This window comes from Equus caballus, chromosome 22 (assembly GCF_041296265.1).
Source record: "Equus caballus isolate H_3958 breed thoroughbred chromosome 22, TB-T2T, whole genome shotgun sequence".
Taxonomy (NCBI): domain Eukaryota; kingdom Metazoa; phylum Chordata; class Mammalia; order Perissodactyla; family Equidae; genus Equus; species Equus caballus.
In genome coordinates this window covers 15,389,945-15,405,278 of record NC_091705.1, presented here as the reverse complement: position 1 = coordinate 15,405,278, position 15,334 = coordinate 15,389,945, and the positions used below count along the sequence as shown (strand labels likewise).

General features: G+C 41.8%; 1 protein-coding gene across 13 annotated transcripts in view; it reads left to right on the top strand.

Moving 5' to 3' along the window:
- The window catches only part of PLCB4 (phospholipase C beta 4), a 389,234-nt gene that overhangs the window by 61,574 nt on the left and 312,326 nt on the right, over nucleotides 1-15,334 (top strand). For 2 of the 13 annotated variants that reach the window (XM_070247465.1, XM_070247459.1), the window contains exon 1: nucleotides 3,499-4,083. The exons of the other annotated variants lie outside the window; for them this stretch is intronic. The gene's annotated coding sequence lies outside the window, so the exon portion shown is untranslated. Of the gene's footprint in view, nucleotides 1-3,498; nucleotides 4,084-15,334 lie in introns of those variants that run through there. 13 annotated transcript variants of the gene reach the window in all.

Sequence of the window (15,334 nt, the reverse complement as noted above, 5' to 3'; positions counted from 1 at the left end):
TCTATAAAGTCTCCCTTGAACACTGCTAAACACTGCTAAACATTTGCTAAACATTGAGACATTGCTCCTAGTGGATCTACAGGGTTAGGTTCCTGTGAGCCTTTGGTCACAACATTTTCATCAACTGATCAATATATAGCCTTGTCTTATGTGTGTTTCTATTTTTTAAAAAAATCTTATTTAATATGTATTGTTGACTCCCAGCCAACAGCACTGTAACTCACCCCTGAATGAAGCTTATCTAACACATGTATTTTCTCCATTAGGCACATCACAGCCTTCTTGTGCTTAGGAGCACTATACAGCACTTGAGCACATTGCTTGGGGGCCCTTTCAGACAGCAAAATTGCCAACAAAAAGCACAAAATTGTGAAAAACATGGCACTAAACAGACCATGAAAAGGACACTTGTTTAGGATGTGAGAGCTGAAACAAGAAGGCAGAGCAGAGCCCTGTTTGACCTCAGCTGGGATCGTGTGCATCAGTGGCTCAGCTTTTTTGCATCTCTGCATGTCTGCCAAAGTGTTGCTACCATCGATTTTGCAGTTACAAATAAATTTTGGTAAGTAGGTGAATTTGCAGACAGTCAGGATCGACTGTATATGCCAATATTTCTCTCTGGACCTGAGGTCTAGGTTGATACCACCACTCTGTGTCTGACCTTCATTTAGTTGTTTCTCTATTCTGGGCCTCTGTTTTCTCATTCATAAAACAAGCATGTTGGGGTAGATCGGTGGCAATAGTTTCTTTTTTTATGTAAGAAGTAACTTTTATTCATGTAAAAGCCCAGGGTATAAAGCAGTAGTCAGCTCCCTGCATCTCTTGTCCTCCACCAATTTTACCAAAAACGTATGGAAAACCACTGGGCTAGATCTCCGAGGCCATTTTCCTCTGTCCCATTAGGTTATAATTTATTCATTTGAGAAATATTTATTGAGCCTGGAACAATACTAGATGCTGTAGTTGCACCAAACTCACTGAAAAAAAAAATTGATCAGAACTATTTGGAAATGGCCTACACGTACTTTTTATTTGTAATTCTTATTAAAAAGGTTTTCTGCTAGTTCCAGTCTTCTCACCTCTCTCTTCATCTTGAGTGGCCTCAATGAATCTTTCAGACTCACTGTTGTCTCACACACATCAGATCCATTTAGGACCTCATCCCAGGTTTCGCTCATCCTGGTTTGGGCATCCTTCATCTATGAGATTGGAGCCGGAAACGACCTTCTCATTGGTCATGTCCGAAGGGAAGTCGGTTGGAAAGCAATGCACCCACCCACAAGATACCCACTCAAAAGGACACCCAGTATTTTCCTGGATATCCCTGTCACTTTGGGGGTTGTGTTTACTGCTCTACTAGAAGGTTGTCATAATGGAGATGCCTTTCCCCTCTAGAGAATGCATTTTCATAATCCATATGTGCAAAAATAGTAAAGTAATAAGCAGTATGCATTAAAACAGTCTTGAAGTGAGCTTCTAGTTTAAAGCGAATTGTAATTTTTCCATATGGTAATTGATGTGTGATTTTTCTTAGTCTTCAGTGCATGAAGGCTAAAAACTACAGTTTGTTAAGATTGTGCCTAGTTCTTCAAAGGTGATTCATTCCTCTAAGAAGGAAATTGGGAAAAAGGAGTTGACAGTAGATGTGGATCGGTTTGTTTTAATCCAGTGAGTGTATTTTAATCATGAAGCCTTCAAATTTATCTAAAGAATAGTACTAAATCTTTAGTGAGGGAATCTTTCAAAATTGATATTTCTATCTTTTAGGGATATATAGGATTTTTCTCTTTTTCATTAGGAAATGATAGAATTGAATTATTTCTATTTCTGTACTAAGAGCTGGCCTGAGGGAGGTACAAAGTGTGTGGTAGCTTCAGTTTTAATTTAGTATAGATTGTTTTATTTCTACAATCACTGGTTTTTAATAAATCTGTTGATGCTTATTTCAAAAGGTCTGGCTCAAAAGGACATAGTCTATAGGAAACTCTGTTCCTACTGTGGTAGATTGCTGCTTTGGTGGCCTCAGTGAACTCTGCCTCCCATCACTCATGCCCTTGTATATTCTCCTCCTCAGTGAGTCTAGACTTGGCCACAAAACTTGCTTTGGTGAGTGGGACATTAGCAAACATGATGCTGGCAGCGACTTGCTAAGCCCTTGCGCATTATGGCTTGTCCTCTTGGAATGCTCCTTCATGGAAGCCAACCTTGATGCCATATAAAAACTCAGGCCAGACTATTAAATGACCACGTGGAGAGAGATCCTGAATGCACGAATGTTTGAAGAAGGCCAGTGAAAAAGGGGCTGAAGCTGCATGTGTTTTAGCAATGCATGGCCCACCCTCAGTGAGTTTTCTTTGCCAGCGAGTGACTCATTCCTGCAAAGGCACTGGGGATTCCCGTTCTCCCTCCTGCACACAATTTTAATGTCCCTGTGCTTCCCCATGGTTCTTCCTGAGGCTCCTTTGCCCCTTAAGCCCCATAGCAGGCATCATATCAAATTCCAAGTGGGCTTGAGGGAGTAGAGAGGCAGCCTCAGGCACTTGAGCAGTGGGGAGATGAAGCTTTCTACCCAAGATGTCCATCTGTAAGGACCAGGGCAAGGAGGGTTTTAGAGAAGTGAAGGGCTGGTTCAAGGCACTGTCTTTTTCCTCAAGCCACGTTAACATTAACTTAGCATAATATAGACCAGTTGTTCTCAAACTTGTCTGCATATCAGTGTCACCCAGGCAGCTTCAAAAATACCATTGTTGGTTTTCCAACACCCAGAGATGTTGATATAATTGGTTTTTGGTATATCCTGGGTGTCAGAATTTCTAAAAGTTTCTTAGGTAATTCTGTTATGCACCCAACATTGAGAACCACTGATAGAGACAATTAGGTAGGTTATAGCTATTCATGTTAACATTTCCAAAGTAATTTAATATTTCCTTCTTGGTAATTTAATGTTTCTTAACAATTTTAGTATAAATAGTAAATTAGTATTTATAACTTCAAATTTATAATAGCTATATTTTAATATCTAACTTTTCAGTAAATGACATTATAAACCTCATTTTCTTTTTTCTTCCTCTCTCTTGGCCTTGAAACTCACATGAAATATCATAGAGAAGCAGCTGACCGTTCTTCATGTTGGAGGAAATTGAAAGGAAACCAGTTTTTAGATAGTATACCCACAAAGATACAAAATTAGAACTTTCCTCTTGGTTCCTGTCCTGCCTCTCCTATTTCCAATACTCACATACTTTGAATTGTTTGTGCCTAAGAGAAAAAGTAGCGGGAGCCCCCATGGGCCAAATAGTCCTTTCAAGAGGCTCATTGTTACTTTTAGGCTTTTCATGTTATTACAGATGGTTCATTTGTTATGAATAGGCTAGTCAAGAAAGAGAAGTGAAGGACTTTTGAATGCCTTCTTATCATCTTCCCCCTTCCATGGCCTCCTCTGTTCCCTCCCACAAGCTTTTTGTTTGCTTGTTATATGTTTCCAAATATTACTGAGACAAGGTCTTGATCACCTATGAGAACAGACTTGCTCATGACTGGTGGTTGGAATGCTTTTTGCCATTATTTTAAATCTGAGAGCCAGAAACATGGGCCTTATTCATTCTATGACACTGTGCCTCCAGCAGTGAATTTTTTCTTTTTTTTCTTTTACAAATCAGTTTATAGAAGTTCGGGATCCAGTGGATTCTGCCACTGGGTAGGTAAGCAGTGCTGTAGGATGGCTGCTCTTGGCAGAGGCATTAGCTTTCAAGAGAGGAATATAAATCATTTTGAGCTGCAGAATTTTAGGTCACTATATTCTGTTTCATTTCAAGAGGGCATGTTAGAATCGGAAGAGATTATCAAGATGATATAGATAGTGCAACCCTCCCACTATTTTTTTTTTTCGATTTAGTAAAATTAAGGCTCAGGGTCATTCTGTAATTCATCAGTTGATCGTTGTTTATGGACTGCTCCAGATCCACCTCTCTTGGAGGTGCTGCTGAATGTGGGGAATGAGGAAGCGAAATGATTGGCCCAAGAGGACAAGTGAAGTTATGGCGGAACCAGAACTACAAAGCAGATCTCTATTTCTTTCCTGAGGTATTACTTTATAAAAAATTTGCAGTCTTGATTTTTTATAGCTATATCCTATAATGGATTAAGAGGGTGGTCAATAGATGTTCATATAAAATTTATGAGTTTTAAAATAATTGATCATATGTATGGTATCAAATCTAGGAAATTTGATTTAAAATAATATAACGATTTGGTTGGTAGGTTTGATTCTTAATTTCTAAAAGTTATTTTCTTTATGGTGATACAAAAGTGCCTTTTGCTTTTTCTGAATTACCTAAGTTTAAGAAAATAGTCCAAAGAATGGAATTTGGGGTCAGTCCAAGTACTGGGCCTTATGCTTTTTGTCTCTTTTACAGCTGAAAATTTTTAGCAAACTTTAAAGCTGGGCAAGAAACTTAGAGATGCCCTTGTCTAAGTTCATTTGACAGATGAGGAAATTGAGGCCCGGGAAGGTTGTTATTTGCTGAGGTTCACAGAGCTAGTTCAAAGCCAAGTCAGAGACTTAGAAGTCAATTTTTTTGACTCACATTCTGTACATTCTTACTTTGGAGCAGAATAAAAACTGTAGGCAGGGTGTGCACCACACATGCGCACGGGCACACACTCTCACACATTGTGTATGACAAGTCTGTTTTCAGAAGTGGGGGTTATTTCTCATGCATTGTCTTAGGTTGGCTTTTCCACAGAGCCGGCCTGAGACAAGGATTGGAGAGCAAATGGCTAACTTGGGAGGTGGTCACAGGAAGCATCAGTGGTGGCGAGGGGGGTGAGATAAGGAAGGAAATGCAGCGAGTATCGGGTGTGCTGACAAGCTGATTCCATCGGGGGGAACTAACTGGGCCTCCCTTCTGCTGGAGCACTGTCTTTGGGAGACTGTGTAGAATATGCTTCAGAGTAGGCCCCTGGAGGGGGGAGGAACTGGACTGTTTATTTACCAACTCTTGTGTCACTGTTTGAGGGCTTTGCCTGGAGGCCTTACTCCTAGGCACTTGCTGGAGAGCCTACAGTTAGAGAATCTCAGTTCCTAGAGTAAGGCCTGTTCAGTATGCTTGGGGACTGAGTGCAGAGGGCATGTGGATGGTACCTCCTGCATGCTCAGAAAGACATGGAAATGGATGTAAGTGGAGCCTTCCTGCACACAGTGCCACTCTGTGTCTTGGCTCTTTCTTATTATTTCCATCTGTGTGCCCAGTGCTATAGTATGGGAAGGATGGGGCTGAGACATCGGTGCTGACTGTGATACCATCGGTGTTGGATATTGTCTGTTACCCCCTCCACATCTACTCTCCACTTTCTCTAGTCTGCTCTTGTGCCACAGGTTGGGCGTTAAATGCTGCATTGGTGGGCTTCCTTGCCCTCTGGCTTCAGGTTGGATTCAGGCAGTGGGAGCTGTAGCAGGAGATTGGAGGGGGAGGACCATGAGGGCAGCCTATTCATCCCCCCAGGTCTCTTCTTGCCGCCAGGCTGCTGGTTGTCCCTGTTGCCCTCCTGGATGCCAGAGTCTGTCAAGTGGCCCACTTCTGTAACTATAGTACCTTTTCTGGGTTCCTCTAGCTCTATCCTCTTGTCCCTTTAGGCCTAGGGTACTTCGGATACCCTGGTTGTCTTGCCCAAACCCTGCCTACACCTGATAAACAATCCCCTATTAAACACCCTAAGTTGTCTCATATGAGTGTTCCATCCATTTCCTGCTGGAACCCTAACTGAGACACTATTTTTGAGGAATCTGGATGACAGAATCAGATGATATGAGGCAGCTAGAAATGTTATAAAGATATAAGATAATGAAGTGTCCCAAGGACACTCAGCATGTAGGATGCCTTAATAAAAGAAGGGGTCTGCTTATTAAAGAGACATTTTTGGAGGGGTGCCTGAGGTTGTGATTGATAATCTTGTTTTTTTTGGGTCTACTCCATGGGTAGCTCTGTTTGAATAGTGAATTGAAAATCAAAAGCTCTACCTTATTATGACCATGTATAGCGTTAGTTATGATGTATTTAACTCTGTGAGGTGGAATAATATGTGATTCACAGAAGCAGCAGAGTGAAATGGATCTATCTATCTGGAAATTTCAGAGATTTCTCTCATGTAGTCTAATTTAAGATAAGTAAGTCTTTTCCTTTTAATTCCTTATATTTCTCATCCCTCTAAAGGGTTATAATCCATTTTTTTGAGAGTTTTTAAAAAAGCTTGTGTGAAAGGCATTTCAGGCTGCTTAGAATAAGACACTATAGCAACAGAAAGCACGCATTCTGCACATATTTACAGAGGGCCCCTTGTGAGTCAGGCACTTTGCTAATAAGCTCCATGGAGTCGATAAAGAATAGTATTTGATCACTGCTTTCAAGGAAATCACAATGGAGGTGGGAAAATAGAAGTTCAAACAAATAATTATGCTAAATATTTTAAGTGTTATAGGTCTATACACAATATTATGTGAATCTAAATGAGGGTGTAGTTAAGTCTGTTAAGAAAAGGCAGAGAGGTCAGTGAGTGTCAGATAATGCTTCATAGAACAAGTGACATTGAGTTGGGTCTTGAAGGGCGAGCTTAGTGAGATTACCAGAGAGAGAAGAGTGGGAATGGCATGAAAGAAGGTGTGGAATTTCCTGGTGGGTTGGAGTATCAGTGAGTCTAATTATTTGGCCAAAATACTGGTGGCCCTTGGAGGAATGCCTGGACTTGAGGCCAAGGGATAGAAGATGAATCTAATCCTTAATACTCATCACTTAAAATAATACATACAGTACACACACTATAAAAATATTAGGAATGAAGACAAAACAAAACAATGTCTTTAAGAATCTTTAGACATTTAACATATTGTTAGACCTCATGGTGCACATATTCTAAATACTGAGCAATGCATGTTTTAAATTCACGAGTGTCTCAAAATAGGGAGATAGACCCACTGATTTTGTCTATCCACACATGCCTTTGCTCAGACTTGTGTGCACTTACACCAAATTTATCACTATGGAATTGCTTCATTTCACTTTAGAATTACCTAAAATATGATGGGTTGTTTGGAAATATGCTGGGTTGCCTTTTTAATTACTAATGATTATGTTAGCTTCCATAGTTCACAATCACCTGTTTAGTGGAACATGTTTGACACTCCTAGCATAAGAGATATTTGAATCTTAAACTGCTTCTAATTACTCTAGTCCCTAAAACTTTAGAGATCCGTAATCTTGATACCCTAAGGCAGGTAATTGGTGAAGACTGTCTTATCAATACCACAGTTGTAGACACAGTGAATTTCTGAGTGCTGGTTGCTAAGCTGGACACTGATAAACGAGAATTCCTTTGCAGAGGCAGGAGCAAAATGGTGACTGTAATATATGGGTATTATAGTCAAAGCCTTTGTGAACAGAAAGCCCTTAAGCTGGTCATACTTAAGGCCAATTTATTGTCAAGAAACTGAAGTTCATGAATTACAGAGGCAGGAACAACGTCCAGCCAAGTGTCATGGAACGAGAGCGGGAAAGTCCAGAATTAAGCTTGAACTCCTTACCATGCAGTGGCGGCGTCTCTGCCTTTCTTTGGTTATCTGCTTTATTCTTTCCTAATCTTATTTGCTACCTTGTTCTATTTCTGTTTTAGTTATCTATTGCTTTGTAACAAACGACCCCAAAACTTATTGGCTTAAAACAACCACCACCATTTAATATCCCTCAGGAGTCTGTGAGCTGATTGGGCTCAGCTGGGCAGTTCTTCTGCTCCACATGGTGTTGGCAGGAGCTGCAGTTATCCAGGGGTTCAAATAAGCTGGAATACTCAAGATGACTCTCTCACATGGCAGGCAGTTGATGCTCGCTGCAGGATGGGAGTTCAGCTAGGATGCCAACTAGATCACCTCAGTTCTCTTCTATGTAGCCCCTGTCCACGTGGCTTGGGCTTCTCACAGCTTGGGGGCTGGGTTTTAAGAGGGGGCATTATAAATGTGCAAAAACGGAAGTTGCCAGTGCCCTTAAGGCCAGGACTCAGAAATCCTGGGTGACCACTCTTACTGAATTCTGTTGGTCAAAGCGGTCACAGGGCCAGCTTCCTGGAGAAGGGAAATAGACTTGACCTTTCAATGGGAAGAGTGACAAACAATTAACTAAATTTTTTTTTGCACATGGCTCAACATGACCAACATGTCCCTCAGCCCCCAGTATTCATGGAAAGTTTTTAGTTCAGTGTTCATCACCAGTTGGCTGTAGCCTCTGTGTCTTAAGAGCTCCCAAGTTTACATGCTCCCAGGAGACACTCATATTGGTTGCTAGCTGTCCAATCGTCTGTAGTTGGGAGGGCCAAGTCTTGTGCCACTAAGGATCTTCTTTGAGGGGCTGAGGTGGGATGGGTTATCTCAAAGGAACTGTGGTCAGAGTAGGCAATGGCAGACGAGTAGAGAACATTAGTACACAGAGGATTTGAAGGAACTCTCAGGGCCTGCCTCTTCCTTTGAGGCTAGAGGTTTCTTTCTTTTCCATGTTCTACAAAGCTCTGCTTGACCTGCCTTCTACCTTCTAATTTCTTTTTTTAAAAATTTTTATTTATTTATTTATTTGTTTTTTTGAGGAAGATTAGCCCTGAGCTAACTGCTGCCAATCCTCCTCTTTTTGCTGAGGAAGGCTGGCCCTGAGCTAACATCCATGCCCATCTTCCTCTCTTTATACATGGGACACATGCTGCAGCATGGTGTGCCAAGCAGTGCCGTGTCCACACCCGGGATCCAAACCAGCGAATCCCGGGCCACCCAAGCAGAACGTGCGCACTTAACTGCTGCGCCACCAGGCTTGCCCTCTAACTACTTCTTGAGCCATGCTCTCCCTGCTTAGTTTTTTATTTTAGTTATTCCAGTGTACCACTGTCCTTCCTGCCCCTGTGTTCTTCTATGTCCCTGTTAAATGACATATGGGGAGAGAGAGGCTGTTTTCTCTCTCCCCATATGTCATTTAACTTCTAACTTACTCTTCAGATGTCAGCTCAAGTATCACTTCCTCAGGGGAGCATGGAACCCTCTGGATTAAGTCTCATCCCCTGTTCCATCTCCATTTCCTTCATTGCACTAATCATAGTTTGTAATTTTATACCTGTGTGGTGACTTGATCACTATCTGTAGGCTCTCGAAGGCCAAGGAACCTATCTGCCTTCCTCAGGGTGTCAGTGGCTGTGCATGGCTCATGTTAAGGTACTGGCAAATATTTGTCATTTGCATGAATTAAACATTGGAGATAGTTGCCTTGAAGAAGTAAGGATTAAGTGGAGAGAATCTTTGTCTTGAGAGAAGTGAAGAGTAGCCTGTTTTGGGGACTACAAGGACCTAGTTTCTCAGGGAGCCCCTCTGCAATGGTGTTTTGTGAGTCAGTGAACTCCTGTCATTTAGAACATACTGGTGGAGGCTGTGTGGTAGTTTCTGAGATGTAGCCGGCATTCCTGCCTGGGAATAGAGCCTGAGTGCCTGATTAAAAGCCAACTTCTTTTTCTTTTTGCTTCCACTGCCATGTGGCCCCCGTTCTATACTCAGAGATCTCAGTGATGGCCAAACTTTGTGACTGTGGGGCCAGAACTGCTCATTCCATTCCTGTTTACTCTCCCGTGAAGCCTGTATCTTGTTTGACTGTTTGAAAGACTGATTAGATTCCAACTTGGCATATTATGTCCCTTGAGCATAATCTCCATAAGATAACCCCAACCATAACTTTTTGTCCAGTTCTTCTGTGGCACGTTATCTAAAAGCAAAGTTGGTGGAAGAATCAAAATGGCAGAAGAGAAACAGAAAGGTAGAGTAAGAATTATCTGAGATTGTTTTATTCAAAGATCCTGTATCCTTTGAATTCTAGGAGTTTTCAATTTCCCACTTTCAGAGTTTGAGATCAAGGTGGAGGGTAATATTGTCTCAGTTAGTTTATTTCATGAAATAATTTAATTCAGTAAATACATATTGAATACTCCATATGTGTCTCAATGGAGGGTGTAAAAACGAGTTGGTATGTGACCTTGGAGTTTACACCTACCCAGGTAATATGGCATCCATCTGTGACATGAGATCCTAATGAAAGGGTCAGATGAACAGGGCCATAATAGGGCATGAATAGGGGCTGGAGCCGTTAGGAGTGTTCTTATAGAGGGGGCAGAATTTGGGCTAGTCTCCGTGGATGAGTAGATTTAGGCAAGGTTGCACAGGAGGGAGAGGGAGGGGGCATTATAAGCTAGGAAGCCCCATGTATGAAAGTTAAAAAGTAAGAATGAGCAAGAATGCCCTTTCACACTCCAGAGGCAGTGAATGTCTGTGGGGTAGGGGTGAGAGGTTAGATAATGGAGGGCTATGGAGAGACCTATAGCCATTGGGTGAGACCCTTGGAGGCCAGGGTGCGGGGTGCTTGCAAACAGGGGTAGTCACATCAAAAACCTGCACTTTCAGGACGTTGTTTTGTTGACAGTTGGCAAGCTGGTTTTCATGAGGGAGAGGTTGCAGCCAGCAAGACCACCTAGGAGACTGTAGTGGTGGGCACCAGAGGGGAGGCAATAGAAACTGAGAGGGAGGGGAGTGTACAAAATAGGGTTCAGAGGAAGAACTGATAAGAGTTTCGTGTCTGATTCACAGTGGGGAAGACGGAGAAGGAAGAAACAAAGGGATATTGAACCTGGGTGAATGGGAGATTAGTTCTATGATCCTCAGTACCAAGGTTGGGAATGGATGATCAGCTAAGGTTGAGTGGACCAGAGGAATGAAGTATGTTAGAAGCAACGGCAGATAACCGTGGGTCAGTTGCAAGATAAAGGCTGGAGATGTAACTCAATGCATCATCAGAACCTGTTGCATTAAATAAACCCAATGAATGCAAATTTGGAGTTTTCCTGGGCATTTTAAGTAGGAAAATAGAAGAACCTCTGCCTTCAAATGCTGACATCCAGTTCATCAGTAAATTGTTTGTTCTACATTCAAAACACATCCCAAGTTTAACCAGTTTGTATTGCCTTCATCACTACCTTGGTCCAGTTACCGTCCCCCTTTAGCTGGATTCTACCGTAGCCTTCTAGCTGGTGTCCCTGCTTGTGTCCTTGCTCCCCTACAGTGTGTTCTCAACACAGCAGCCCGAGTGATCCTTTTAATAAAAGGCAGATTGTGTCGCTCTGCTTCTCGTCTACAGTGGCTTCCCACCTCATTGGGAGCATAAGCTGAAGCCTTACAGGGGCCTTCAGGGCCTGACAAGATCCCTTCCTTTTTATCTCCAGCTTCCTCTGCTCCTACTCTCCCTTGTTCGCTCCATGCTCACCACCTTTGCCAGCTGCCTCTTTCCCTACGTCAGACTTTTTCCTCCATGGCCTTTAGTATCTTCTGATATCTAGAACATTTGCTTATTTGTGTGCTGTCAGTCTACCCCTCCAGAGTGGAAGCTCCATGAGAGCAGGGATCACTGTCTGTATTGTTCACTGTGGATCCTCGGGGCCTGGAACATGCCTGGTACTCAGTAATCATTCATTGAGTGAATGCACAAATTCCATTAGAAGCTTCTTTTTTGAGTGGAGTTGGGATTTCCTTGAGAACAGCTGTCAATAATTTTAATCTTTATATCCAGAGATAGCCCGAAATATAAAATCCTATCACTTCACATTATCTAACTGCAGAAATTTCCATTGCTAAATGGAACATTTAAAAAGTGATGGGGGGCGGGGTATGGAAGAACAGTTGCTTCCATTAGCTGAGCTTCCACTTGGGGCTTCAGAGTTCACATAGCAGTTTGGCAATTCTTTCATTATTACTATGATTGTTATTTAGATGCTATTTAAAGATTGAGCCCCTAAACTCTCAGCTGATGTTTTAGGAGATTATGCTATACAGGGTGCAGAAATTGCTGGGGCTGACTGTAACTATTCATAGCCAATTAAGGAACAGCATTGGCAAGAAACGCAGGGTGGATTCAGTTGTGCTCTGTGGGAGTCCTGGTGGCGATGCTTCATGGTCTCTGGGAAATTGCTGCCTGGGCTCTCTTCTGCAAAGGGATCCTCATTTGGTTACCTGGTGGGTGCTTTTGGTAAATAAAGAGGATAAACAACCTTGGGGAATTTAACTTTGTAAGGGGGTTAAAGAGTGAAAGAGAAGAACAAACTAAAGAAATTTTTCTGTATTTGGGAGCATTTACTTGAGAAGTCCCTCTGAAGTTTGCTTTTTGTTTTATTTGGTATCACTTTCATCTCTTCCCAGGGGATGCAGATGTCTTTTGAAAGAATGCATGCAGAAAAACAGGCTGTAGGAGGAGAAATGAATTCTTGAAAGTTTAACAAGCTTCCAAGGACAGAGCTGCTCCGAGAAGCTGGGCTCTTACCACATCTTTAAGGTTAAGATTTGGGAGAACCAACTACGATGTTCCCCGCTGCCACCACTGATGTGGTTTCTTGATGACACAACTAAATGGCCCGTTTCTTATTTATATTTTTAAGTGGGGCTTTTTTTCTTTTTTTTTTAAAGATTTATTTTTTTCCTTTTTCTCCCCAAAACCCCCCGGTACATAGTTGTACTTTCTTCGCTGTGGGTCCTTCTAGTTGTGGCATGTGGGACGCTGCCTCAGCGTGGTTTGATGAGCAGTGCCATGTCCGTGCCCAGGATTCAAACCAACCAAACACTGGGCCGCCTGCAGCGGAGCGCGCGAGCTTAACCACTCGGCCACGGGGCCAGCCCCTTAAGTGGGGCTTTTTAAGGGAGTTCAGACAGGAGGGGAGTATGGCACAAAGGAACCTGAAAAACATCAGCAGATCATGTTTTTGCTTAACTTTGACTATGCTTAACTTTAATCCATAGAAAATTGTTTTGGATTTTTCTAGCTCATGAAAATACTGTGTAGCCCTTGTTTTCAAATAGAGTGTCTATAAGGGGTCAAAAGAAAGTTCAAATAAAATTAAGGCTCAGAGAACAAGGCTGTACACACATGCAGCCAAAAGATCATCCATGTGACATTCTCTAAGGCTCCTGCCTGGTGTCAGCTGGCAGGATGTTTAAGACAATGGCAGAGCTATTTCCCTAGCCCTGCCTCAAAGTGCCAGAGGTGTATTGGGATTGGTCAGGGGTCAAAAGGCATGTGAGAAGAAACAGAGACAAGGCTTATTTGGTTTTAAAATGTCTTATCTGTGTTTGCACTTATTTCTATCCCTGTTAAAGAGGACAACGCATGGATAACCAAGATAGGGAACTTGGTGTCCAAGGTGAAGGAGAATGAGAAAAAAAATTATTTCTCTAGTGAGGTTTGTGATAGGAAGCCGGAAATCTGACCCATGGAGCTGTAATGAAAGCCCTTCCTACATCTTCGGGTGCTACATCAAAGAAGTCACATTCGTTACAGAGCACAGTTCTTGGAGTGAATCCTTCGCTTTCAACAAATGAGTTAAAATGTTTATCTCCAAAAAATACAAGATGTATCTTCAGCAGCTTTTCTCTGAGGAGGCAAAGAAAGACACTACTGCATCCTACTTTTTTTTCTGATTATCTTTTATATTTTTGACAAGTGCCCTCACTTCAAAAAATGTGGGTCTACGTTAATTCTAAGTTCATACTGATCACTCTTATTCAGCCAATATGATTATCAAGGTTGTTTTTTTTTCTTGTGTTCTTTCCTCTGCTGTTCCCTTGTGTTTGTAATTATCTTTCCTTGTGGTTGGACAGGGAAGAGGATAAGGGAAAATATACAGCAAAAAGCAGTTATGTTATATTCGGTGACCCATCCTACTTGTTCATTTCTCCATCCATCCACACATGAACCCATCTGGTATTTATTGGTCATCTACTGTGAACCAGGCATTATATTGGACTCTGGATCTAAGATTTAATGAGCTAGGACCCCTTCTGTGAAGCTGTCTAGACCTAATAATAGGCATTTATAGTGGAAAATATGTCAAAATCAGGTAAATTCTATCATGGGAGGGTCTTGCAACCTGTTCTTGGGGGTTTCAGGAGAAGTTTCCAGGCAGAAGTACTGTCTCAACTGATGCATAAAGGATGAATTGAAGTTAGCTGGGTGAACTCTGTGTGTTCGGGCTTGAGTGTGGTTAAGAGATGAGGAGGCGTTTCCAGCAGGAGAAACTCCATGTTTTAGAGGTTACATTTTATGTGAGGGTTGTATTCTAAGTCCTTGCAAATTCAGAACTCCCGTAATTCAAGGAACTTATATAATGTTATATACCAAATACAAATTTTACTTCAATTAAAAAAAATGTTTTTTTAAAACCAAAAAAAGAAAATATTTCTGACAAAAGACCAATGATGGTGGGTATTTCTGTTTATCAGCTAATATGGTGCCACCCTGTGGCCACTCTGTAAACAGAGTTTAGAGTACCCCTTGGCCCAGCCAAATTTGACACTATAATTTTTAAAGAATTTTAATATTTTGGGTGGTTTTAACACTGATTCAAATTAATGTGAAACCATATTAATGCTTTGATATCATATTATGTCAAAGTTGCATAATTCAAGTTCACATCAAATAGGACCAGGCCTTGGAGAGCTTCAGAGCACTAGCTCGTGGCCCATTTGATGGATTGAAGGTGGTTCAGCGTGGATCGCAGGGACACCTGAGAGTGGGAGTAGGCTAGGAAGGAGAGAGAGGGGAGGGAGAGTGGCGGGAGAGGAAATGGATAAGGTTTCAGGGCCCCGATCATCAAAGGCTTGTGAACAATGATAAGAAGATGGCAATGGGGAGCCTCTGAAGAATGTTGAGGAGGGAATAGCAAGGTCAGCCTTAGGCTTCTGCTAAAGTTTTAATAGATGAGAAAGTTGAAATTAGACTAAGGATGTGTATGGGTTTCAGATATTTGTGGAACATTCCTCTTTATTTCTAATGAGACTTGGTTATAAACAATATAAGCTTTTGTGATTTCAAAGTACTTTTAAGGTTTTTGTTTTATTTTGTTTGTTTTTGAAGGTCCATTGACTATCTAGGAAGAGACAATAAAGTACATAGCTTAACCAGCAGGAAGGTTGGACTGAAGCTCAGCCTAGACTTGGGATCTAAGGGTCGGGGGGAATTTGATTAGCAAATTGTATTTGGAGGTCTGTGGTAAAATAGGTTGGGGGACACATGAGTTAGGCAAAGTTAAATAGATTCCTCTTCTGGAGGACTTCTTAGAGCCTTAAAAGCATTAATGTGTGTATGGACCTCTAAGATAAATTTAAGGCATGCAGCACGTCCCAAACTTGCTTCAGCACTAAGGACTCTTTATTCTGGAAATAGTCATTATAGTCTGGCTGAGGGCTAGTCGTCCAAGGAATGTGTATCAGTTATCTATTGTCACA